This window comes from Notolepis coatsorum, assembly GCF_963971535.1.
Source record: "Notolepis coatsorum genome assembly, chromosome: 4".
Taxonomy (NCBI): Eukaryota; Metazoa; Chordata; class Actinopteri; order Aulopiformes; family Paralepididae; genus Notolepis; species Notolepis coatsorum.
The window spans coordinates 181,819,740-181,846,171 of NC_140168.1; the positions used below are offsets into that span (position 1 = coordinate 181,819,740).

The 26,432-nt window shown below is 41.7% G+C and overlaps 1 protein-coding gene across 1 annotated transcript in view; it reads left to right on the forward strand.

Annotated features, from left to right (window-relative positions):
- Positions 1-4,370: 4,370 nt before the first annotated feature.
- Positions 4,371-26,432, forward strand: part of LOC311226771 (ubiquitin carboxyl-terminal hydrolase 48-like) — a gene marked incomplete at its 3' end in the record, with an annotated part of 102,992 nt that continues 80,930 nt past the window's right edge. Inside the window, exon 1 of the mRNA XM_084312179.1 lies at positions 4,371-4,486. The remainder of the gene's footprint in view (positions 4,487-26,432) is intronic.

Genomic DNA, 26,432 nt, shown 5'->3' on the forward strand with positions numbered 1-26,432 from the left:
CAATGCATATATACATATTACAATTATGGGCACAGATACATTTAGACATTGAATTGATTATTAGAACAGTGCATATTTATTTTATTTACAGATCATCAAAGGCACAGGTAAATTAAACTGATTACAATTAAATTAAATCATTAAAAACAAGTAAACCTAAAAACAATTGAACTGATTACAATAAAACAAAGAACCTACAACTCAACTGGAAACTGAGCCTCATGCAAAACCTGCTGGATTTTCATTCTGACAAGTGAATTCTTTTCAAAAAAGGAGGTAGGGACCGCACTCAGAATATCGTTGTTTTTATTTTCAAGTTGTTATAGCGCACTGCTGTGCACACTGATGAAGGCCGGATGGCTGAAAACGTTTTGTGCGCTATAACAACTTGAAAATAAAAACAACGATATTCTGAGTGCGGTCCCTACCTCCTTTTTTGCAACTTAATTAATGTTGGACTACGCACCTGTCTGAGCGCAGTGGTTACCCCCTTTTTCTACTAAAAGTGAATTATTTTCACCATCAAGTGTGTCCAAAGCTGGCAGCAGGCTCAATAAAAAATGTTCATTGCTGTTTCCTGCTGGTAGGTAGTCAGGCGGGTGGTGGTGGTGGAGGAGGAGCCCTGCCCTGCGGTTATGTCCCCGTGTGCAGCAGGTGGTGGAGCAGCTATCTCCGCTGGTGGTGCAGAGCTGTTATGTCCCCGACGGACGATGGAGGTGCCAGGGACCTCCCTCTGTGGAGCAGGTGGTGGAGCAGCTATCTCCGCTGGTGGTGCAGAGCTGTTATGTCCCCGACGGACGATGGAGGTGCCAGGGACCTCCCTCTGTGGAGCAGGTGGTGGAGCAGCTATCTCCGCTGGTGGTGCAGAGCTGTTATGTCCCCGACGGACGATGGAGGTGCCAGGGACCTCCCTCTGTGCAGCAGGTGGTGGAGCAGCTATCTCCGCTGGTGGTGCAGAGCGGGGCAGTGTTGTGGATGGACCAGGGCCCTCCTCCTCACTGCTCAAACCTTGGGTCGTCTGGGTGACAGACGACAGAATATTTCAGTTTTGGAGATAAAACTAGAATAATTAAATTAAGTTTCCACTTTTTCCAGTTTTCCACAAAATGCCAAAGCTATATATATATATATAGTTTGCCATTTATGTAAACAAACCTGATTACATCAGTGGTATCTCACACACATTCTGTGAATGTTTAACAATAAAAACCTTGTGACTGGAAATGTTATCTATGTCCATCTGTGTTAAATCTCTGTACAGCTTTTGACTAGTTAATATATGATCAACTAGTATACTAGGCAAAGACACTAGGTTACAGTCTGACGGCCTTCTTATAAACAACAGCCAAGGTTGAGGAAGGAGATATGACATTCTGGTCTCTGATGATGAACTGAGCACTTTTCTGTGGGCATGGAAACAGAAATAAACTGTTCTATATTTTTATACAAATTGACTCGATCTGAATTCCTACAGCTTCACTGTTTGGCTCATTGGAATATTCCACAACAACCTTCATCTCCTACTCCCTGCTTGCACTGAAGTGATCAGGCCCTAAAGTCAATTATTACCTCTGACATATATGATGGAGGCAAGCAAGGAGTCCACAGTCTGCTGGCTCTCCATCTCCCTGAAATAGCTGCTGGTCTCCCTGTCTTGCAAGTGTGGCTCTAAAAAACTGAGAATGCTCAAATATTTCCATCTTTTTCTTTCTCCAGCTTCTGCTCCACTCTTCTTCTCTTTGTCAGCCTTTCTATCTTTTCTATATTAGGTCTGGAGTTGCCCTCATTAAAAACTGATTTGGAGTCTTTGGGTAAAGGAGTAACCTTAGCCTCCTTCCATCTCTTTGGACATAGTCCCACTTGTATACATCTATTAATAATATGACACTGGACTTGCTATGATCGTAGCAGTAATTCTCAATAATTTACTATCCAAGTTGTCTGTGCCAGCTAACTTGCTGTCAGGTAGAGCCTGGAGTAACCTTTCAATATCACTAACCTCAACCTGTTGAAAATCAAATGTACACCCTTTATCTTTCATTATGATATTCTTAATTATGTCATTTGATTTTGTATTGTTTGAGATGTGCATTCCCTGCCTGAGCTGAGATATCTTACTTGCATAAAAATCATTAAAATGGTTGGCAATATCACATGGTTTGGTTAGGACAATTCCATATGACTCAACAAAAGGTGTACAGACATTGGATTTTCTACCCATAATTTGATTTAAAACATTCCATAGATTTTTACCATCATTTCTCACATCATATAACCATGGTTTAAAATATTCCCTTTTTCTCACCTTATTTAACTTTGTGACTTGATTACGTAAGGAACGGTACTTTTGTCTGTCATCTGCAGAACTGGAACACACTGATGCTTTTTTGGCTACAGTATGTCTCTCTCATTCATTAAAATTCATTAAAAGCTACTATCTATCCATGGGGCTGATTTGTTTCTGACATAAATAAGTCCAGTGCAACCTCTGGGTCATCCTCACAACATACCTCCTCCCAGTTTATACCCAACATTTCATTAATAAAACCTTCTACATTAAAACTCTTATATGACCGTGAGTGAAATTTCAGGGGAGCTCCCACAGACCGTAGTACAATATATACATACATGAAACACATATACACTGTACATAACAGAATATTTTAAATAAAGTGCATGATGAGTGGTAACAGTGATTATCAAGTCCAGGTAAGTGCATGGTGCACGTGAGGGGACAGTCAATGAGCGTTTAACAGTCTGACTGCTTGGGGGAAAAAGCTGTTCTTAAATATTTAACTCTTGGCATGTATGGACCGGTATCTCCTCCCTGAGGGAAGGAGCTGAAAGAGGTGATGTGCTGGGTGAGACTGGTCCTTGATGATACACTTGGAGCGGTGGAGGCAGCGGGAGGTGAAGACGGAGGTGATGTTTGATAGAGGAGTCCCGACAATCCTGCCTGCCGCCTTCACCACCCTCTGTAGAGCCTCTTGCTCTGCCTTTGTGCAGCTGGATAACCACACAGACTTCACACAGACTGTCTGTACAATACTGCTGTAGGCCTATAATACTTATGTAAATAAGTAAGGCAATTGAAATATATCTGCAGTACAGCTCAATACACACAATTGTTAAGGGGATGCAGACCAGAGAAAGACTTCCATTTTCAATTCATCATAAATGTACAGTTCCCTCCCCCTTGTATATATTTACTGTATGTCACAAATGTAACAGTACTGCATGGTCTGCATCCCCTTAACAATTGTGTGTATTGAGCTGTACTGCATTCTGCAATCTGTTAATAAAGTTTTCAATCAATCAATCAATCAATCAATAAATCAATAAATCAATCAATCAATCAATCAATCAATCAATCGGTCACTGTACCCATTATACAATCTGTTAATAAAGTTTTCAATAAATCAATCAATCAATCAATCAATCAATCAATCAATCAATCGGTCACTGTACCCATTCTGCAATCTGTTAATAAAGTTTTCAATCAATCAATCAATCAATCAATCAATCAATCAATCAATCGGTCAGGTCACGTGTACCCATTCTACAATCTGTTAATAAAGTTTTCAATCAATCAATCAATCAATCAATCAATCGGTCAGGTCACGTGTACCCATTCTACAATCTGTTAATAAAGTTTTCAATCAATCAATCAGGGCCTGTGGTGGTCACGTGTACCCATTCGGCAATCTGTTAATAAAGTTTTCAATCAATCAATCAATAAATCAATCAATCAATCAATCAATCGGTCACTGTACCCATTATACAATCTGTTAATAAAGTTTTCAATAAATCAATAAATCAATCAATAAATCAATCGGTCACTGTACCCATTCTGCAATCTGTTAATAAAGTTTTCAATCAATCAATCAATCAATCAATCAATCAATCAATCAATCGGTCAGGTCACGTGTACCCATTCTACAATCTGTTAATAAAGTTTTCAATCAATCAATCAGGGCCTGTGGTCACATGTACCCATTCGGCAATCTGTTAATAAAGTTTTCAATCAATGAATCAATGAATCAATGAATCAATCAATGAATCAATCAATCAATCAATCAATCCCGCAGTGCAACGTGACCCAAATCATACGGCAATCTGTTAATAAAGTTTTCAATCAATCAATCAATCAATCCCGCAGTGCAACGTGACCCAAAATCACGTGACCAAAATCAGCCAATGGAAGCGAGGGGTTGCTATGTGCGGGGCTTGTATGTGCGGTGCTTGTAAGCGCTGCGGTCTGTTCGGCTGCAGCTGGATACTATTGCACCTCTGCGGTAGGAGCCCTTCAGTGCGACTCACCACTGCCCTCTGCTGGCCTCTGATCAGCTCCTTCACCTCAGAGAAGCTAGGACAGTTTCAGTTTGAGGACACTTTCATTTTCACTCCTAGTCCTAGTCATGTGTAGCGGTGGTGGTGTAATTTCGAATCGAAGGTAGCCTAGCAGTCAGACTGACAACCACGTACGGTAAGATGCTTTCCAAGGAACCAATTCCGCTAATTTGAAATGTTCTTGTTGCTGTGTTGTTCCCTGTTTTGTAGTAACATAGCCTACTGGTATTTAACTCAAATTAACCATCTTCTGGTGATCCATAGGCGGGGCCTACTCTATATATCACATGTGTCAAACTATTATTTTCATCCTTCACCGCAAATTACATGTCGTCAGCTTGTGACTGCAACTTGTTCCTGTTCGTCCGCAAACAGGAACAAGTTGCAGTCACAAGCTGACGGGACGACTCAGCCCTGCTGGTCTCTGACAAGAACAAGTTACAGGTTGAAAAAACCCTCAGCTCGGAACTAGGCAAAATCTGCATATGGCTCGCCGACAACAAACTATCATTACACATGGGCAAAACAGAGTCCATACTCTTCGGTTCAAATAACAAACTCAGCAAGACCGACGGCTTCTCGGTTACAGTGGGTGACAATATTGTCACAAGGAAAGATGAAATTACCTACCTAGGTTCCATCCTAGAGGCTAATCTTTCCTGTGACAAAATGGCATCCAATGTAATAAAAAAAAGTCAACCAACGAACTCGATTCTTGTACCGGATCTCCTCTCTGGTAAACAAGAATACCCTGAAGACTCTGGCAGGAGCACTCATTCAAGGGTACTATGACTATGCTTGCACCTCATGGTACCAAAGCACCTCAAAGGCACTAAAAAACAAATTACAAACATCTCAAAACAAGCTAGTCAGACTACTGCTTGACCTGACTCCTAGAACCCACCTCACCCCGGCCCACTTTGACAACCTAGGATGGCTTAGAGTAGACGACAGAGTACAGCAACTTGCAATGGGCCTGGTCTACAAGATACACTGACTACGCGACCAAGGTACCCATGTACATGTCAAAATACTTCCCAAAGGTCAGTGAATACCACGATCACAACACCAGAGGGAGATCCACAAATCATGTTAAACCCAGATTCGGCTCAAACAAGGGACTAAACACGTTTCGCAATTATGCCACATCAATGTGGAACGCCCTACCCAAAGCTGTAAAGGAATGTGAATCACTACCCACTTTCAAAAACACTCTCAAAGAACACCTACAGAGACTGCAATTCGAAACTGGCCCCTACAAATGTCTTAACCCAGTTGTACAGTAAATTACCAAGTATGGCTTTGTCAGTATTCCAATGTACAGAGTACAGTGTCCCCCCCCCCCCTCCAATGTACAGCCCCCACCCACCAACCCCACCCCACCCACCCAACCTCCTCCAATGTACAGTTTCTACGTCAAATGTATATACACTCTTTTTCTGGACACTTTTTGTATCACAAACAGTACTGTATTTGCAAATCTGATATGTCATAAATGTATAGATGTAGCAGTACTGTCTATCTGTATGTCATGTATGTCATATATGTTATGATGAATTGAAAATGGGGGACCCTGATGTAAACAAGACGAAAGTCTTTCTCTGGTCTGCATCCCCTTAACAATTGTATGTATTGAGCTGTACTGTACTCCTGTACCCATTCTGCAATCTGTTAATAAACTTTTCAATCAATCAATCAAAACCGACTGAATTTGCTTATGGATGCATTTTGGCCCGCTGCCTCACAGTGGTTCAGGAGATAGAGCGGTCGACTGGTAATCGGTTCGATTCCTGGTTCGATTCCCGCTCCTCTAGGCAGTGTGTCAAAGTGTCCTTGAGCAAGGCACTTAAGCCCTAATTGCTCCCGATGCGCAGGTTGCGTGTATCCCTTCCGCAACGGAATTCGGTTTCCGGGTTCGCCTGATTGGCCGCGACCGCCACGTGACCCACGGCGCTACACGCCCCGCGTGTATCCCTTCCGCAACGGAATTTGGTTTCCGGGTTCCCCTGATTGGCCGCGACGGCCACGTGACCCGCGTGGCCCGCCCACGCATCCAGCGCTCTTCCGCTGCCGCTATGCGCTGCTGTGTTGACGCTCGCCTGTGTGTTGACGCGCGCGCGGCTGCGTGGACTTGAGTCAAGAGCGTGGAGTTGACTTTCACTATCACTTTTCTGGTAACAGTCTCTGGAGCGCAACAGTAAGAAGCATTTGCACTGCAACTCGTACACCTTACTGTAAATTGTACCTCATCCCATTTCTGCTTTGCACTATAGCATATTGTATATTAGTACATTGCATAGTATATTGTATGTATGGTAGGGCTGTCTTAAATACTTCGAAGCTTCGAAGCTTCGTTCGATGGCACAAGCTTCGAACATTAAAAAAAAAATCGAAGTTAAAAAAAAATAAGTTTTTTTTGCTTCGATTTGTGTGTGTGTGTGTGTGTGTGTGTGTGTGTGTGTGCGTGTGAACTACCCATCCCAGTTAGGACAGCCGAATCCCATCCAATCTTTCGCCGTCGACTAAAGACTCACTTCTAACCGTGACTAACCTTACTATCATGCACTTGTCCTAATAAACTAACCTACACTGTAACACGCAACACTTTGATGAACATTGTTACTCAGCTGATAGAGTTGTACCCTTCTTGCTGTCTTGTCGTACAGAACTTGTAAGTCGCTTTGGATAAAAGCGTCAGCTAAATGACTAAATGTAAGTGTGTGTGTGTGTGTGTGTGTAGGTGTGTGTGTGTGTGTGTGTGTGTGTGTGTGTGTGTGTGCGCGTGCCTTGTAGAATTCCACACATAAGATAAGAAAGAGAAAGATACTGGGATGAATAAACAAAATAGGAAATAAAAGTAGAAATGCATGCAATAGTAGGGGTGGGACGATACATCGATCCAGATCGATACATCGATGTAATTATCAACAATCGAATCGGATCGATGCGATGTAATAAGATCGATTCATATCGATACTCTTATTTTGAAAATCCTGTGGCGAGTCTCATATCCGCCCAAGAACAACAGCAGTAGCTCCGTGTGTGTAGATGTTACAGCATAGCATTCTCCCTTTCTGTGTGTGTGTGTGTGCGCGCGTCTTTGGAAAGACCAGATGAGGTCAGAGGAGTTTGATGTTTAAATGTTATTTAAACATAAACAATATAATACATAATAAATGTAGGCCTATACATGATCATGCAACATCAACAAATTGTTGTAGGAACGGTTTGGGAGAGGGAGGTTGTGAGTTTTGAGTTCCAAAAAATGTAGCTTAAAGTTTAAAGCTCAATATATAAAAACGTGGCACTTTACAGTGAACAGGAGGTCTATTTGTATTAAAAACAATAGATTGATTTTCCTTTAAATGTCTGGAAGAGCTCAAAAATACAAATGTCAAATGATATTTTCATTACCTTTTTTTTGTTGATCTAAATGTTACTGATTGTGTTAAATGGGCATATGATATCATCTCATATCGATCGCAGGCACCTGAATCTAATCGTATCGTATTGTATCGTGAGAGACTTTGTGATATCGGCAAATATCGTATCGTTGTCCAAAGAATCTATATCGTATCGTATCATGATGAAACTGGTGATTCCCACCCCTATGCAATACATAAATAAATATGAATCTCCATATATGAAATATAACATTTAGATAAGGTGCTACTGAGATGTTTTGGTGAGTTCTTTGTTTTTTTGTGGAAGTTGCCCTTCTTAAAAATGCATGAACATTCACTGATAATTGGTCTGTAGTGGAGTCTACAAGGTCTACATTGCCGGACCATGTAGAATCCGGACCTTGTAGACTGACATAATTCTGTGCATAGTTTAGTCTACACAGGCCATATTTCAAATAATCAAAATCTTACTTCATTCATCTTAAACATTCTTGATTTGAGGGATTGGTAGTTCCCATGAAATCTGAAGTTGTTCAAACGACAACAGCGATCCACCTTGAATTAAATCACACAGCCGAGTGAAACCTTGTTGGCTGCGTCACAGTCACGAAAGGGGCTACTTAATTAATTAATTAATCCAACCCACTTTATTTATAGAGCACATTTAAAAACAACAACGTTTACGAAAGTGCTGTACAAGTCCCACAACATAAGATAAAAATTAAATTTTTTTTTTTTTTTTTTTTTTTTTTTTTTTTTTTTTCTCGAAGCTTCGAATTAAAATCGAAGCTCGGCCCCGAAGCTTCGATTGCCAAAAAAAGCTTCGAAGGTCAGTCCTAATGTATGGTAACAGTCTCTGGAGCGCGCCAGTAAGAAGCATTTGCACTGCAACTCGTACACCTTACTGTAAATTGTACCTCATCCCATTTCTGCTTTGCACTATAGCGTATTATTAGTACATTGCATAGTATATTGCAGGGCTATTCAACTAAATTGTTCAGGGGGCCACATTGTCAGAAACCCAAGGGGCCAGGGGCCGGACTGCCACGGCGCCTCCCCGTGCTATGAATATATGTACACTTGACACAACACGCAACCACATTTTCACAACTTTTATTTAAAGGGGAACTATTTTACTATTTCTTTCACTATTTGGGCACTTTTACACAATTCCTGTGGGTTTATGGAACACCTCTGTAATTTTTTTTTTTTTAATTCATTGTTTTGTATTTCTAATCAAGTACTCAGAAACATGTTTTGAGCCTGGGCTCCAACCACTGTGGGAACTGTGTGGAAACTCAGCTGATTATCATGCAGCAGTGTCTCTCTGACATCACAAATCAGCACATTTTCAGATGACTCAGTTCAGTGAGGGTGAATATTGTGAGAGGAGAATTGGAAGAATGCGCCAATATGAGAATTAAAGACCGATCATATTAATATAAGTCCACATAGCTAGGAAACAATGCTAAACACTGAAAAAGGCCATTTATAAGATCCCCTTTAACTACATTGCAAAAGTAGTATACTTTTCAAAACAAGTGCTTCATTTATGTGCAACAACTGCAACTTCTCCTCTTCAACATTTCAATATAAAAATAAAATAAAAAACAAACAAGTGCATGATGTGCATATGAACATTCTAACATCAACACTTGAACAAAAAAACACATTTATAGTGCAGCTGAGCTTATGAAAAAGTGCTTCATGTCTGTGCAACAACAGCAAATCACAGCATCTTATTAGCACTTATTGTCGACTCTTAACTCTCAAACATCAGGGGGGTGGGGGGCAGACAGGCCTAGCCTACATACACACATCTAATGAGAGCGATTGCACTTCTTTGACTGGGCAATGGCAGAGAAAGAGGGTTCATACGAAGTGAGGGCTACCCGCAAACAGTGATGCAGATGCTCATTTGTCAAGGAGGCATGGTTGCTTGTTTTAATGGCATTCATGTGAGAGAAACTGGATTCACAGGTGTATGTTGAGCCAAACATTGTTAGCACAGATATTGCCAGCGTTTTTATTTTGGGGAATGTCTTGACATGAATACACTTTATCCAAAATGTTGTGGTGGATTCATTCTCAAGTGCCTGCTTCAGAGCAGATGATGCTTGCATGTCAATTATTTCAAGTTGCAGGAGACCTTCATCAATGTGAAGTGATGCAAGGAACTCTTGTCCTTTTGTGGAAATAGCAGCTACATTGGCAAATGGGTTGCTCACAAAATGCATCAATTATCTGGACATGTCAAATTCATCAAATCAACTTGCAAAGTTTTCCCTCAATTTATCAATGAAATCTGTCATTAATTGAGTGACTTTTGGCTCAATTGTGCGTGTTAACGTTGACATGAAAAAAAAAAGTTAAAAAAATAATAATAAAAAATATTTAAAAAAAATATTTATATTTTTATTTTTTTGAATTTTTTTTTATTATCATGTAATCTTTGGCGGGCCGGTCAGAATCATCCCGTGGGCCGGATTTGGCCCGCGGGCCGCCAGTTGAATAGCCCTGGTATATTGTATATTGTATGAGTCTCTGGAGCGCGCCAGTAAGAAGCATTTGCACTGCAACTCGTACACCTTACTGTAAATTGTACCTCATCCCATTTCTGCTTTGCACTATAGCGTATTGTATATTAGTACATTGCATAGTATATTGTATATTGTATGGTAACTCAGTTACTTCTATTCTGCATCGAACATTGTACATATGTCTATACTGAACACTGTGACCTCTATTTTTACTTCTATTTTACATGCTATACTATTTTATTTCATACTTATCTTGTCTAGCACAGTCTCTAACAGTAACAGTAAGAAGCATTTTGGATAAAAGTATTCTGTACTTCTGTATGACAACAATGTATGCCTTTCAAATGTTAAATGATAAATGATTAAATGATACACACTGAAATCTACACTCTCATCCTGCTTTCCACAACGCGACAATATTATTAAACAAGAGAGCTCTGTGACTGTCATTGAAGTGGGAAAAGTGATTCTTGAATCAAGATGACTATGTGAAAAGCGGCAATAGCATTAAACAGCAGCGTTTCTGCACTCAGAAGATGGCGCGACAATATTATTAAACAGCAGCTCTGTCATTGAAGTGGGAAAAGTGATTCTTGACTCAAGATGACTATGTGAAAAGCGACAATAGCATTAAACAGCAGCTCTGTCATTGAAGTGGGAAAAGTGGTTCTTGACTCAAGATGACTATGTGAAAAGCGACAGCAGCATTAAACAGCAGCGTTTCTGCACTCAGAAGATGACGCGACAATATTATTAAACAAGAGCGCTCTGGCGTTGAAGTGGGAAAGCGGCAGTGAAGTCCATGCCGCGCGCGCGTCAACACACACACAGGCAGCGGCAGAGGCAGAGGGGCGGATAGCGGCGTGGGTCACGTGGCGGTCGCGGCCAATCAGGCGAACCCGGAAACCGAATTCCGTTGCGGAAGGGATACACGCATCCGCCCCTCTGCCTCTGCCGCTGCCTGTGTGTTGACGCGCGCGCGGCATGGACTTCACTGCCGCTTTCCCACTTCAACGCCACTTACTGTTGCGCTCCAGAGACTGTTACCATACAATATACCAGTGGAGGTTTCTCTATGACAACACGTGAAATACAAATTAACTCATAATTCATAATTATTATTAATTTATATACCTATATATATATATATATTTTTTTTTTAATTATTATTATTTTTTTTATTATAAATGTTTTCCTCTGTAAAAAAAAATGCCAGTGAATTTATTTTTTTCTTTAAAAAATGGCCAAAATTGACCGCTCTGATCAGGCCTGCACTGCAGTAATTATTCGTGCAGAATATCTGCACAGGTTGACCAGGATTAAATAAATAATAAATAATAGCGAATCAAAATAGGCTATTAACTTCATCTAAGCACGGTCTGTGCAGTTAAACTCTTGCCATTGAATGGATAACAAGGCTGTCAATCATTCAATCCACCAATCAGCTAATGGTTTCTCTTTTGCCGCTCTGCGGCTCTGCAGCTAGCATGATTGACAGCCTTGTGGCCCAATCAGATAATGGTTTCTCTTGTGCCGTACTGCGGCTCTGCAGCGACCTTGTTTTCAAAATAATTTTATCTCAGTTTAAGAAGATAACTTGTTGGAGCTAACGTAGCTAAAGGGCTACCACCGCAGCTATCAGGCCCAGGGTGGAGTGTTTTGCCTCGCGGGCACTTTGAATTCTCTAGTACTGTAGATAGCGTTGCAATGGAGGAAGGAGATATTGTCGACTAGCTTGCTTGCTAGCTAACGTTACGCAAGTCTTGTGAATGTCTAAACAGGGCTGATGGCATTGATGAAGATGATATCAATAACAACAATGCCTCTCCATGGCCCTATCTGGAATGAATGAATGGAAAAGATGACGTTGTGGGATGGATGCAGCAGGCGCGGCGCATCTAAGGTAAGGGACAATAATAATGTTGTTGAAACTGCCGCTGTGCAGTTGTAACGTTATGCAAGTCTTGTGAATGTCTAAACAAACGGCATTGTTTGATTGATTGATTGAAAACTTTATTAATGACGCAATGAAGCATATAGCACTAGTTAGAGGGGAAATTCGGATTCCTCTCGGATTCATTCATTGAGCAGAACTGCAATTCGCTCAGCTGCAGAAACGTTGAGGAGACAATACCCACAGGACTTGGAGGAGAACTTTGTTTTCACTGTCAAGTTTCAAGTTTCTTTAATAGTTGTCATACAGAAGTACAGAATACTTTTATACAAAATGCTTCTTCTGTCTATTGTCTACACATTCTGCCGTGAATTTATTTAATTGAATTGAATTGTAAAACTTTATTAACAGATTGGGGACTGTACATTGGAGGAGGTTGGGTAGGGGGGGGGACTGTACATTGGAGGTGGGGGTGGGGGACATACACTGTACAACTGTACAAACAAAACTGTACATTGGAATATTGACAACCATACTTGGTCATTTACTGTACATTGAGGGGGTTGTGTTAGGACATTTACAGGGGCCAGTCATAGCATACTATGTTATTTTAGGGCGGCTACGTGGCGTAGTGGGCAAGGCGCTCGCCACGAAATCTGGAGACGCTGGGCTTGCCTGTTCGAGCCCAGCGCTCCACATTTGCTTTCAGTTTAGCTGGTCGTCCGTACTAATACACATTGGCCGTATTAGGGGGTGGGAAACTGATGGGTGGGGATCGGGCGTTGTGGACAGCGACTCCTACAGGTTGGTTGGTGCGCCTGCGCAGTAGAATCAGGAAGTGTCGGGGGCAGCGCAGGGCTGTACAGTGCGACGAGCTCGTCGCAAATTGCCCCTTTAATTGGCCGTTGCGATTGGTAAATAATATTTGGGGGCGAGCTTGCGAGTAGGGATTTCAAGCCTTGCATTCGCATTTCACTCCTAAATTATCCAAGCCGTGTGATGACGCCACTCACGCGAGCTGAGCACTCAGGTATGAGAGTGGGGAAAATCGATTGAGCACTCTGATAGACTGGCTGACTGTCTGATTTAGCTATGCCTATGAAGAAAAGTAAAGTTAGTATTGCTTCATATTTTCGACGCGTTCCACCTCCTAGTGAGCCGTCGAATGAAAATGTGACCGTCGAGAACATTGAGCCAGCAGTGGCAGTAGCCACCACCGCAGACCTGCCTTTGTACTAGGGTTGGATGCAGTTCCCTGTTGGTCATAGGGCTGGGCGATATAACGATAACGATAAATATCGCGATATATTTTAATAATCGATATCGAATATCGAAATAAAAAAAAAATCGAAAAATCGTTTTTTTTTTTTTTTTTTTTACCTGCAACAGGGCAGTTTTAAAACCAGAGACAGTGGACAGACTTGTCTTTCTTGCCTGCAACTTAAAGTAATGGCTTTGCTTGTCCAAATGACAATACTGACCAAATTCAGATTTCTTTTTCTCTTGTCCATTTATTTTGTTTGCTTTCTAATTTAAAATACATTTTGAAACCGTCTGTACACAGTAGGCTATGTGTGCTAGCAGAACTAGACTCCAGTCACGAGTCACAGTGCACATGTGCGGTGGTTTGTCCACCAAAAAAGCGCCAAAAGATCGAAAATAAACTAGCAGAGCCAGAACTGTTCAACTCCTCTGGAGCCACAGCCAGCAGAGAAGCCGGTTTACTTTAGCTTTTAAACCAGCTGCAGCCTGAGAACTGGAGTGTGAGGGGATGTAACACTAAAGATGGCGGCAATGACAAAGAATTGCTGCAAAATAAACATACATCTGTTGTTAAAAAAAAAAAAAAAACAATTATAACAATTCGATAATTATCGATATCGAGAAATAAAATAAAATTATCATATCGTTATTGCGATATGATTTTTTTCCATATCGCCCAGCCCTAGTTGGTCAGTCTGTGTCTGTTATTCCATCTTATTCTGCTCTGTTTAACGTTATACACTTCAAATAGTGCAGCATGTTTGAGAGTGCTCCCTTGACTGAGAGGATGGCTAGAGGATGGCCGGAACCACGAGAACTTTTATTAAACATTCTATTAAACATTCTGATATTTCCGCGGGTCTCGTGCAGTGGTCTCGTGCCACTGTCAACTAAAGCGAGCACTCGGAAGACACGCACCGTTTGACAGTGATATGCGCACTGACAGTCGGCGCAGTTGACATTTTCCAAGTGGGGGAAAATAAATCCTCTTCGTCCCGACTGTGTCCCGGCCCCGTGGAGGATTTTTCTTCATCCCAAATACATATTTTATTTCCCCCGGGACGACGGGACGGTGTTAGTCTCAAGCCCTGTCGTCGTATACCATTATCGATCCCCAGGTACTGGTTCAAATGTGAACGGTACCCAACCCTAACTGTTCAAAACGAAACGTCCCATTAAACTAAATAGTTCAGATAGCTCCTGATATCAATGTCTTATAACACTGAGTCGATGCGTATTCGAGCTGAGGGCACGCTGAATATAGTCAATAGGGTCCAGCTGCAGCGCCGGAGAATCCTGGCCGTAGCTGGAGACTACAGTATAGGGTCCAGCTGCAGCTCCGGAGAATCCTGGCCGTAGCTGGAGGCTACTCGAGTACACACAGACAGTGGAGCTGGTTGAATATAGCGAGCATTTTGACTTGTTGCGTGGTGGCGATGTCTCGCAGATAATACAACTACAAGTATGATTATATAATATATATATTTTATTAAAAAAAAATATATAAAATTATTTTTTTTATTTTTTTTTTAAATCAAAAACAATCGATATAAATAATGGTAAAATTGTTATTTAAAAATTTGCCCCTAAAAAATATTTTTTGCCCCTAAATTTCTCATTTAGGGGCAAGTGTGCCCCTAGTGAAAAAGCTTAGCGTACAGCCCTGCAGCGTGAGCCTCCCACGCGTTACTCCTCGCCACTGAGAGATCGAGCTGCGCAGGTGAAAAGATGCGACTGCTGTTACCTCAATTACCGGAGGGGACTTGTGCTATGTATGACTTAGTCCACATTGCAGCCGGCTTGTGGGAGGCAAGAAACAGCGTTCGTGACAGGGGAGGGTTGAATTGGATGATACGAAATTGGGATAGGAGAAAATATAGAAAATGGGAGAAAAAGTGGATAAAAAAAAAAGCATACTGTGTTATTTTTTGATGGGCCCGAGCCATACTGTACATGGTCTGCTTGGTTTGATCAGGGGCCACCGAGCCACTGTATACTGTACATGGTCTGCTTGGTTTGATTTATGGGAGTGGTCTGCCCTGCGTATATGGGAGGAATGGGGGTGTTGCAGCGTTGGGGATGTTTAAAAAATATAATTTAATATATAATAATTTGTGCTTCATCTAAAAATTTGGTCAGCAGCCTCCACTGCAATATACAATATACTATGCAATGTACTAATATACAATACGCTATAGTGCAAAGCAGAAATGGGATGAGGTACAATTTACAGTAAGGTGTACGAGTTGCAGTGCAAATGCTTCTTCAAAAGTTAGTATTGCTTCATATTTTCGACGCGTTCCACCTCCTAGTGAGCCGTCGAATGAAAATGTGACCGTCGAGAACATTGAGCCAGCAGTGGCAGTAGCCACCACCGCAGACCTGCCTTTGTACTAGGGTTGGATGCAGTTCCCTGTTGGTCATAGGGCTGGGCGATATAACGATAACGATAAATATCGCGATATATTTTAATAATCGATATCGAATATCGAAATAAAAAAAAATCGAAAAATCGTTTTTTTTTTTTTTTTTTTTACCTGCAACAGGGCAGTTTTAAAACCAGAGACAGTGGACAGACTTGTCTTTCTTGCCTGCAACTTAAAGTAATGGCTTTGCTTGTCCAAATGACAATACTGACCAAATTCAGATTTCTTTTTCTCTTGTCCATTTATTTTGTTTGCTTTCTAATTTAAAATACATTTTGAAACCGTCTGTACACAGTAGGCTATGTGTGCTAGCAGAACTAGACTCCAGTCACGAGTCACAGTGCACATGTGCGGTGGTTTGTCCACCAAAAAAGCGCCAAAAGATCGAAAATAAACTAGCAGAGCCAGAACTGTTCAACTCCTCTGGAGCCACAGCCAGCAGAGAAGCCGGTTTACTTTAGCTTTTAAACCAGCTGCAGCCTGAGAACTGGAGTGTGAGGGGATGTAACACTAAAGATGGCGGCAATGACAAAGAATTGCTGCAAAATAAACATACATCTGTTGTTAAAAAAAAAAAAAAAACAATTATAACAATTCGATAATTATCGATATCGAGAAATAAAATAAAATTATCATATCGTTATTGCGATATGATTTTTTTCCATATCGCCCAGCCCTAGTTGGTCAGTCTGTGTCTGTTATTCCATCTTATTCTGCTCTGTTTAACGTTATACACTTCAAATAGTGCAGCATGTTTGAGAGTGCTCCCTTGACTGAGAGGATGGCTAGAGGATGGCCGGAACCACGAGAACTTTTATTAAACATTCTATTAAACATTCTGATATTTCCGCGGGTCTCGTGCAGTGGTCTCGTGCCACTGTCAACTAAAGCGAGCACTCGGAAGACACGCACCGTTTGACAGTGATATGCGCACTGACAGTCGGCGCAGTTGACATTTTCCAAGTGGGGGAAAATAAATCCTCTTCGTCCCGACTGTGTCCCGGCCCCGTGGAGGATTTTTCTTCATCCCAAATACATATTTTATTTCCCCCGGGACGACGGGACGGTGTTAGTCTCAAGCCCTGTCGTCGTATACCATTATCGATCCCCAGGTACTGGTTCAAATGTGAACGGTACCCAACCCTAACTGTTCAAAACGAAACGTCCCATTAAACTAAATAGTTCAGATAGCTCCTGATATCAATGTCTTATAACACTGAGTCGATGCGTATTCGAGCTGAGGGCACGCTGAATATAGTCAATAGGGTCCAGCTGCAGCGCCGGAGAATCCTGGCCGTAGCTGGAGACTACAGTATAGGGTCCAGCTGCAGCTCCGGAGAATCCTGGCCGTAGCTGGAGGCTACTCGAGTACACACAGACAGTGGAGCTGGTTGAATATAGCGAGCATTTTGACTTGTTGCGTGGTGGCGATGTCTCGCAGATAATACAACTACAAGTATGATTATATAATATATATATTTTATTAAAAAAAAATATATAAAATTATTTTTTTTATTTTTTTTTTAAATCAAAAACAATCGATATAAATAATGGTAAAATTGTTATTTAAAAATTTGCCCCTAAAAAATATTTTTTGCCCCTAAATTTCTCATTTAGGGGCAAGTGTGCCCCTAGTGAAAAAGCTTAGCGTACAGCCCTGCAGCGTGAGCCTCCCACGCGTTACTCCTCGCCACTGAGAGATCGAGCTGCGCAGGTGAAAAGATGCGACTGCTGTTACCTCAATTACCGGAGGGGACTTGTGCTATGTATGACTTAGTCCACATTGCAGCCGGCTTGTGGGAGGCAAGAAACAGCGTTCGTGACAGGGGAGGGTTGAATTGGATGATACGAAATTGGGATAGGAGAAAATATAGAAAATGGGAGAAAAAGTGGATAAAAAAAAAAGCATACTGTGTTATTTTTTGATGGGCCCGAGCCATACTGTACATGGTCTGCTTGGTTTGATCAGGGGCCACCGAGCCACTGTATACTGTACATGGTCTGCTTGGTTTGATTTATGGGAGTGGTCTGCCCTGCGTATATGGGAGGAATGGGGGTGTTGCAGCGTTGGGGATGTTTAAAAAATATAATTTAATATATAATAATTTGTGCTTCATCTAAAAATTTGGTCAGCAGCCTCCACTGCAATATACAATATACTATGCAATGTACTAATATACAATACGCTATAGTGCAAAGCAGAAATGGGATGAGGTACAATTTACAGTAAGGTGTACGAGTTGCAGTGCAAATGCTTCTTCAAAAGTTAGTATTGCTTCATATTTTCGACGCGTTCCACCTCCTAGTGAGCCGTCGAATGAAAATGTGACCGTCGAGAACATTGAGCCAGCAGTGGCAGTAGCCACCACCGCAGACCTGCCTTTGTACTAGGGTTGGATGCAGTTCCCTGTTGGTCATAGGGCTGGGCGATATAACGATAACGATAAATATCGCGATATATTTTAATAATCGATATCGAATATCGAAATAAAAAAAAAATCGAAAAATCGTTTTTTTTTTTTTTTTTTTTTACCTGCAACAGGGCAGTTTTAAAACCAGAGACAGTGGACAGACTTGTCTTTCTTGCCTGCAACTTAAAGTAATGGCTTTGCTTGTCCAAATGACAATACTGACCAAATTCAGATTTCTTTTTCTCTTGTCCATTTATTTTGTTTGCTTTCTAATTTAAAATACATTTTGAAACCGTCTGTACACAGTAGGCTATGTGTGCTAGCAGAACTAGACTCCAGTCACGAGTCACAGTGCACATGTGCGGTGGTTTGTCCACCAAAAAAGCGCCAAAAGATCGAAAATAAACTAGCAGAGCCAGAACTGTTCAACTCCTCTGGAGCCACAGCCAGCAGAGAAGCCGGTTTACTTTAGCTTTTAAACCAGCTGCAGCCTGAGAACTGGAGTGTGAGGGGATGTAACACTAAAGATGGCGGCAATGACAAAGAATTGCTGCAAAATAAACATACATCTGTTGTTAAAAAAAAAAAAAAAACAATTATAACAATTCGATAATTATCGATATCGAGAAATAAAATAAAATTATCATATCGTTATTGCGATATGATTTTTTTCCATATCGCCCAGCCCTAGTTGGTCAGTCTGTGTCTGTTATTCCATCTTATTCTGCTCTGTTTAACGTTATACACTTCAAATAGTGCAGCATGTTTGAGAGTGCTCCCTTGACTGACTGAGAGGATGGCTAGAGGATGGCCGGAACCACGAGAACTTTTATTAAACATTCTATTAAACATTCTGATATTTCCGCGGGTCTCGTGCAGTGGTCTCGTGCCACTGTCAACTAAAGCGAGCACTCGGAAGACACGCACCGTTTGACAGTGATATGCGCACTGACAGTCGGCGCAGTTGACATTTTCCAAGTGGGGGAAAATAAATCCTCTTCGTCCCGACTGTGTCCCGGCCCCGTGGAGGATTTTTCTTCATCCCAAATACATATTTTATTTCCCCCGGGACGACGGGACGGTGTTAGTCTCAAGCCCTGTCGTCGTATACCATTATCGATCCCCAGGTACTGGTTCAAATGTGAACGGTACCCAACCCTAACTGTTCAAAACGAAACGTCCCATTAAACTAAATAGTTCAGATAGCTCCTGATATCAATGTCTTATAACACTGAGTCGATGCGTATTCGAGCTGAGGGCACGCTGAATATAGTCAATAGGGTCCAGCTGCAGCGCCGGAGAATCCTGGCCGTAGCTGGAGACTACAGTATAGGGTCCAGCTGCAGCTCCGGAGAATCCTGGCCGTAGCTGGAGGCTACTCGAGTACACACAGACAGTGGAGCTGGTTGAATATAGCGAGCATTTTGACTTGTTGCGTGGTGGCGATGTCTCGCAGATAATACAACTACAAGTATGATTATATAATATATATATTTTATTAAAAAAAAATATATAAAATTATTTTTTTTATTTTTTTTTTAAATCAAAAACAATCGATATAAATAATGGTAAAATTGTTATTTAAAAATTTGCCCCTAAAAAATATTTTTTGCCCCTAAATTTCTCATTTAGGGGCAAGTGTGCCCCTAGTGAAAAAGCTTAGCGTACAGCCCTGCAGCGTGAGCCTCCCACGCGTTACTCCTCGCCACTGAGAGATCGAGCTGCGCAGGTGAAAAGATGCGACTGCTGTTACCTCAATTACCGGAGGGGACTTGTGCTATGTATGACTTAGTCCACATTGCAGCCGGCTTGTGGGAGGCAAGAAACAGCGTTCGTGACAGGGGAGGGTTGAATTGGATGATACGAAATTGGGATAGGAGAAAATATAGAAAATGGGAGAAAAAGTGGATAAAAAAAAAAGCATACTGTGTTATTTTTTGATGGGCCCGAGCCATACTGTACATGGTCTGCTTGGTTTGATCAGGGGCCACCGAGCCACTGTATACTGTACATGGTCTGCTTGGTTTGATTTATGGGAGTGGTCTGCCCTGCGTATATGGGAGGAATGGGGGTGTTGCAGCGTTGGGGATGTTTAAAAAATATAATTTAATATATAATAATTTGTGCTTCATCTAAAAATTTGGTCAGCAGCCTCCACTGCAATATACAATATACTATGCAATGTACTAATATACAATACGCTATAGTGCAAAGCAGAAATGGGATGAGGTACAATTTACAGTAAGGTGTACGAGTTGCAGTGCAAATGCTTCTTACTGTTGCGCTCCAGAGACTGTTACCATACAATATACTATGCAATGTACTAATATACAATACGCTATAGTGCAAAGCAGAAATGGGATGCGGTACAATTTACAGTAAGGTGTACGAGTTGCAGTGCAAATGCGTCTTACTGTTGCGCTCCAGAGACTGTTACCAGAAAAGTGATAGTGAAAGTCAACTCCACGCTCGCGGTTTCTTGACTCAAGTCCACGCCGCCCGCGTGCGCGCGTCAACACAGCAGCGCGCAGCGGCAGAGCGCTGGATGCGGGGGCAGGCCACGCGGGTCACGTGGCCGTTGCGGCCAATCAGGGGAACCCGGAAACCGAATTCCGTTGTGGAAGGGATACACGCGAGCAGGTTGGCACCTTGCATGGTTTCCCCCGCCGTCGGTGTAGCAGTATTGACATAATTTATGCAGCCATTTACCAAGAGTAACTGATGATTCAAAGGACAGAGGTGTGGCCTCAGAGTCTATTCCACGTGCACATATCTTGTGAGATACTAGATTGATTGATTAAACGTGTACCTTATATGTGACACTGACAAGTAAAACAAAACTTGATAATGAAGATGGATAAATGGGGAATAATGACATAATGCAGAAATGAGTGAATAATGCAGAAAGAGGAAAATAGTATGGCAACTAGGGCTGCAACTAGGGCTGTCTTAAATGCTTCGAAGCTTCGAACGTTCGATTCGATGGCACAAGCTTCGAACATAAAAAAAAAAATCGAAGTTTAAAAAAATATATATAATTTTTTATTTTCAAAAAAAAAATTAAAATATTTTTTTTTACTTCGATGTGTGTGTGTGTGTGTGTGTGTGTGTGTGTGTGTGTGTGTGTGTGTGTGTGTGTGTGTGTGTGTGTGTGTGTGTGTGTGTGTGTGTGTGTGTGTGTGTGTGTGTGTGTGTGTGTGTGTGTGTGTGTGTGTGTGTGTGTGTGTGTGTGTGTGTGTGTGTGTGTGTGTGTGTGTGTGTGTGAGAACTACCCATCCCAGTTAGGACAGCCGAATCCCGTCCAATCTTTCGCCGTCGACTAAAGACTCACTTCTTCAACCATTATCTGAAATGATAAAAAAAAAAAAAAAAAAAAATCTAACCGTGACTAACCTTACTGTCATGCACTTGTCCTAATAAACTAACCTACACTGTAACACGCAACACTTTGATGAACATTGTTACTCAGCTGATAGAGTTGTACCCTTCTTGCTGTCTTGTCGTACAGAACTTGTAAGTCGCTTTGGATAAAAGCGTCAGCTAAATGACTAAATGTGTGTGTGTGTGTGTGTGTGTAGGTGTGTGTGTGTGTGTGTGTGTGTGTGTGTGTGCGCGCACCTTGTAGAATTCTACACATAAGAAAGAAAGATACTGGGATGAATAAACAAAATAGGAAATAAAATGTAGAAATGCATGCAATACATAAATAAATATGAATCTCCATATATGAAATATAACATTTAGATAAGGTGCTACTGAGATGTTTTGGTGAGTTCTTTGTTTTTTTGTGGAAGTTGCCCTTCTTAAAAATGCATGAACATTCACTGATAATTGGTCTGTAGTGGAGTCTACAAGGTCTACATTGCCGGACCATGTAGAATCCGGACCTTGTAGACTGACATAATTCTGTGCATAGTTTAGTCTACACAGTAGGGCTGGGCGATATGACGATATTATATAAATATCGGGTACAGTTCATTAACGATACACTTTTTAAACGTATCGTGGATATCGTGATGTTTTGCCCAAGAGGCTTGTGTTGCGTCAATCTGGTCCACACGTTGACACTTTTGAACAGCGCCGCCCCACACACACAGTGCACACACTACTGCATCAAAAGTTACTACTTATGATAACAAAGGCATTCGTTTTGTGGCATTGACGTTATATAGTTACACTTTCAATAACATCAGCGTATTTACATAGCAACGACCGAGGTCGACCTAGATATAGCAAGCATTAGCCGTTCATATCTCAGCCCGTGCTGACTCCGTTGTGCCCATTCTGCGGTCTGTTAATAACGTTTTCAATCAGACAGATGTATGGAAAGGCTTTTATTATAACATGCGTTGCAGTAAAATCATTATGCCTCCAGTCGTTTAGTCATTCTGCAGAGCTAAAAGCTACGGTCGGCCGCGGCGAGCTACCGCTGCCATTGTTGTTTTCATTGAGCTCTCCAATGGCGGAAGTCGATTGGTGCTAAGAACAGCAGGGCGGGTGCAAGCGATGTGACGTAATTGGCAGACGCGACTGTCAATCAAAATGATTCTGTTTGCCGACTGAATGAATATAAACGTTATTAACAGATTGCAGCATAGGTACAATACAGTACAGCTCAATACAACAACAGTCAACAGTGGACTGGAGGATGCAGACCAGAGAAAGACTTTCGTCTTGTTTACATCAGGGTCCCCCATTTTCAATTCATCATATTTCATATCTAAATCATATAATATCTCATTGCTAAATATATGCAATATATAATCTAATAATCCAATAATCTAAATCTAATATATAATATAAAAATGCTAAATGCATGGGTATTTTATTTTGTCTTTAATGTTAGCTTGCAAACTCAAATACTGTCTTGGTAAGCCTCATAATGAATTGTTTGGGGAAAAAAAGAAAAACATCGTGATGCGTATCGTGTATCGCCGAAAGGTCAGAAAATATCGTGATATCATATTTAGGCCATATCGCCCAGCCCTACTACACAGGCCTTACTTCATTCATCTTAAACATTCTTGATTTGGGGGATTGGTAGTTCCCATGAAATCTGAAGTTGTTCAAACGACAACAGCGATCCACCTTGAATTAAATCACACAGCCGAGTGAAACCTTGTTGGATGCGTCAGTCACGAAAGGGGCTACTTAATTAATTAATCCAACCCACTTTATTTATATAGCACATTTAAAAACAACAACGTTTACGAAAGTGCTGTACAAGTCCCACAACATAAGATAAAAAAAAATAAAAATAAAAAATTCGAAGCTTCGAATTAAAATCGAAGCTCGGCCCCGAAGCTTCGATTGCCAAAAAAAGCTTCGAAGGTCAGCCCTAGCTGCAACTAACGATTATTTTGTTATCGGTTCATCTAAATTTACCAGAAAAAACAACAACAATTAATTCAATTTGCAATTGAACATTTCTAAATTAAGTGCGGCACTACTAATCCTTAGGTCATATGGGTATGGGTTGCCTCTCTGACACCACACTGAATACCCAGAGTATAGGAGATGAGGCTGATGAGCCATGATGACGTTTATTTATGTCTGTAAATACTGTGTAATGTCTACTGTACATGAGTAGGGTGAGTAACATAAGGTTATCCTATAACCCTAGTTATATTAATACTGGCTGAGCGTCTCGCTCTGCCTACTGAGATATTACATTATCTCCAGTACCTACTGTACTCTGGGAAACAAAATCAAATGCACCCACTTGCACATGACTACGCCACTCCCATGCATGACTCTATATTACGCCGGAAGTGGTCACGCCTCATCCTTCCAAGTTCGAATTCCATACGCGGAAAACATCCAAGGGACCTCAGGGCGCTGAAGAGCGAGACGCTCAGCCAGTATTAATATAATTAGGGTTATAGGATAACTGTTGCGGCAGTAGACTGTCATAGACAGGTCGTGCCGAGGGGCAGAGCGGACGCATGGCCACGTCAAATGCACCCCTGAGGGCCCGTAAGCCCCTGCCAGGGAGGAGGGGAGTCCCGTCCACCCGCCCGTCCTAACGAAGGGGGGGAGGCAGTCAACTACAACCAAAGTGCGAAAAAGGGGGAATGCACAGCGCAAGCGGGACCACGTGTGACACAGCACCCCGCAGTCCACACCCACACACTCCCGCTAGCCCACCTGATGGCGGGATGCAGGAGTGGCCCCGGACCTCAGGACTGCCTGGGAGACAGTCATGTCCATGAGGTAAAACCTAACAAAAGGACTCGTGGAGGACCAGGAGGCCGCAGCACAGATGTCCTCCAGATCACTTAGCGTATGCGTAATAACAAATCAAATAGTACAATTCAAGTGTCTCTGTACTAATTACTCTCGAGGAGGAGTACCAATTTCTGGATCGGTCGCTCGAGGACTGAAGGTCTGGTAGAGCGATCTTTTCGCTCCCCAGTCTGTATTTTTACTCGACGTACTAGACCGTCGCTCTCTTGAGTGGCTTCGACGACTCGACCTAGTTGCCACTGGCTTCTTGGAAGGTTGCTGTCCTTGAGGATGACTATGTCGTTCACCTTGAGGTTGCGCCGGGGTACGTGCCACTTCTGACGTGTGAAAATGTTCAGGAGGTATTCCTTCTTCCAGCGGCTCCAGAATTGTTCGATTAGGTACTGGACTCTGCGCCATCTCCTGGTTGCGTACATGTCCTCTTTCACAAATCTCCCAGGGGGTGGAAGAGCGACTTTAGACTTCATCATGACAAGGTGGTTTGGTGTTAAGGGTTCTAGTGCCATGGGGTTGTTGATACCATCTACTGTCAGTGGTCGGCTGTTTACAATAGCTGTAGCTTCATAGAAGAGTGTTCTAAACCAATAAAGAAAATGTTGATCATCTAGACCGATGTAAATGAAAGCTTACTGATAATAAAGATGATAGGCATCTTGACCCTTGGTGGTCATTTACAGATTTTGTTTCCCAGAGTACAGTAGGTACTGGAGATAATGTAATATCTCAGTAGGCAGAGCGAGACGCGATTGGCCAGTATGGTATATAACCTACATGCCATTACTGCTTTTTATCTATTGACTCATTATAGCTACTTTATTATCTTGAAATAATATAACACCAGCCCGTTACTATGACATTGTTTATAGGGCTGACCTTCGAAGCTTTTTTTGGCAATTGAAGCTTCGGGGCCGAGCTTCGATTTTAATTCGAAGCTTCGAGAGAGAAAAAAAAATGTATCTTATGTTGTGGGACTTGTACAGCACTTTGGTAAACTTTGTTGTTTTTAAATGTGCTCTATAAATAAAGTGGATTGGATTAATTAATTAAGTAGCCGGAGAATTGCGGTTCCGGGTCGAGGATGTGAGGTTGCATTCTGCTAAGCTGCTACTCCCTTTTTTTTAACAAATGTTTTTTATTTTCCCTTTTTTAACATGAAACTAGACAAACAATACAGTAACAGTAATAATCAATGATAAATCACAGGACAATAACAGAAATAATAATAACAATGATAATGTTATAATTGACAGTCCAGTAATTAAATAAAAATGAATGTAGATTAAAAGACATAAAAATAATAAATACAATACATGTGCTCTTGCTCGCTCTTCCTCGCTCTTTCCTTCCCCTCCCCCCCCCCCCCCCCCCCCCCCCCCTCAGGACCCCCACTTGGACTATACATCCACTATTTCATTTAACATCAGAAAATTACAAGTTAATATGCTTCCCTTTATCTTCTCCACCACAGCTACCCAGACTGCTATGCTGGCTTCATTAACACCTCAAATTTGTGCAGTGGATATCTCTAGATAAATCACATCGAGATAGGTAAGAACCCATACCTTCCGGCACATTTTATCCGGTTGAATCCAGCGTGACGCTATCAACTTTTTGGCAGCCGTAAGTCCAGCCAAAATTAGTCTCTTTACATGTACAGAGGTCGATAACTGAGAAACATCATTCGACAACAATACAGAAGGCAGTGTAGGTATGGTCAGAGATACAAATTCTGATAATTGAGTGGTTACTTTTTCCCAGAAAATCTTAATAGGAGGGCATTCCCAATACATATGCATATATGTACCAATAGCACCGTTTGAACACAAGGAGCATCGAGAGTCTTGTCTGAGACCCATTAGGTGCAAACGTCTAGGAGTCAGGTAAATCCTATGAACAAA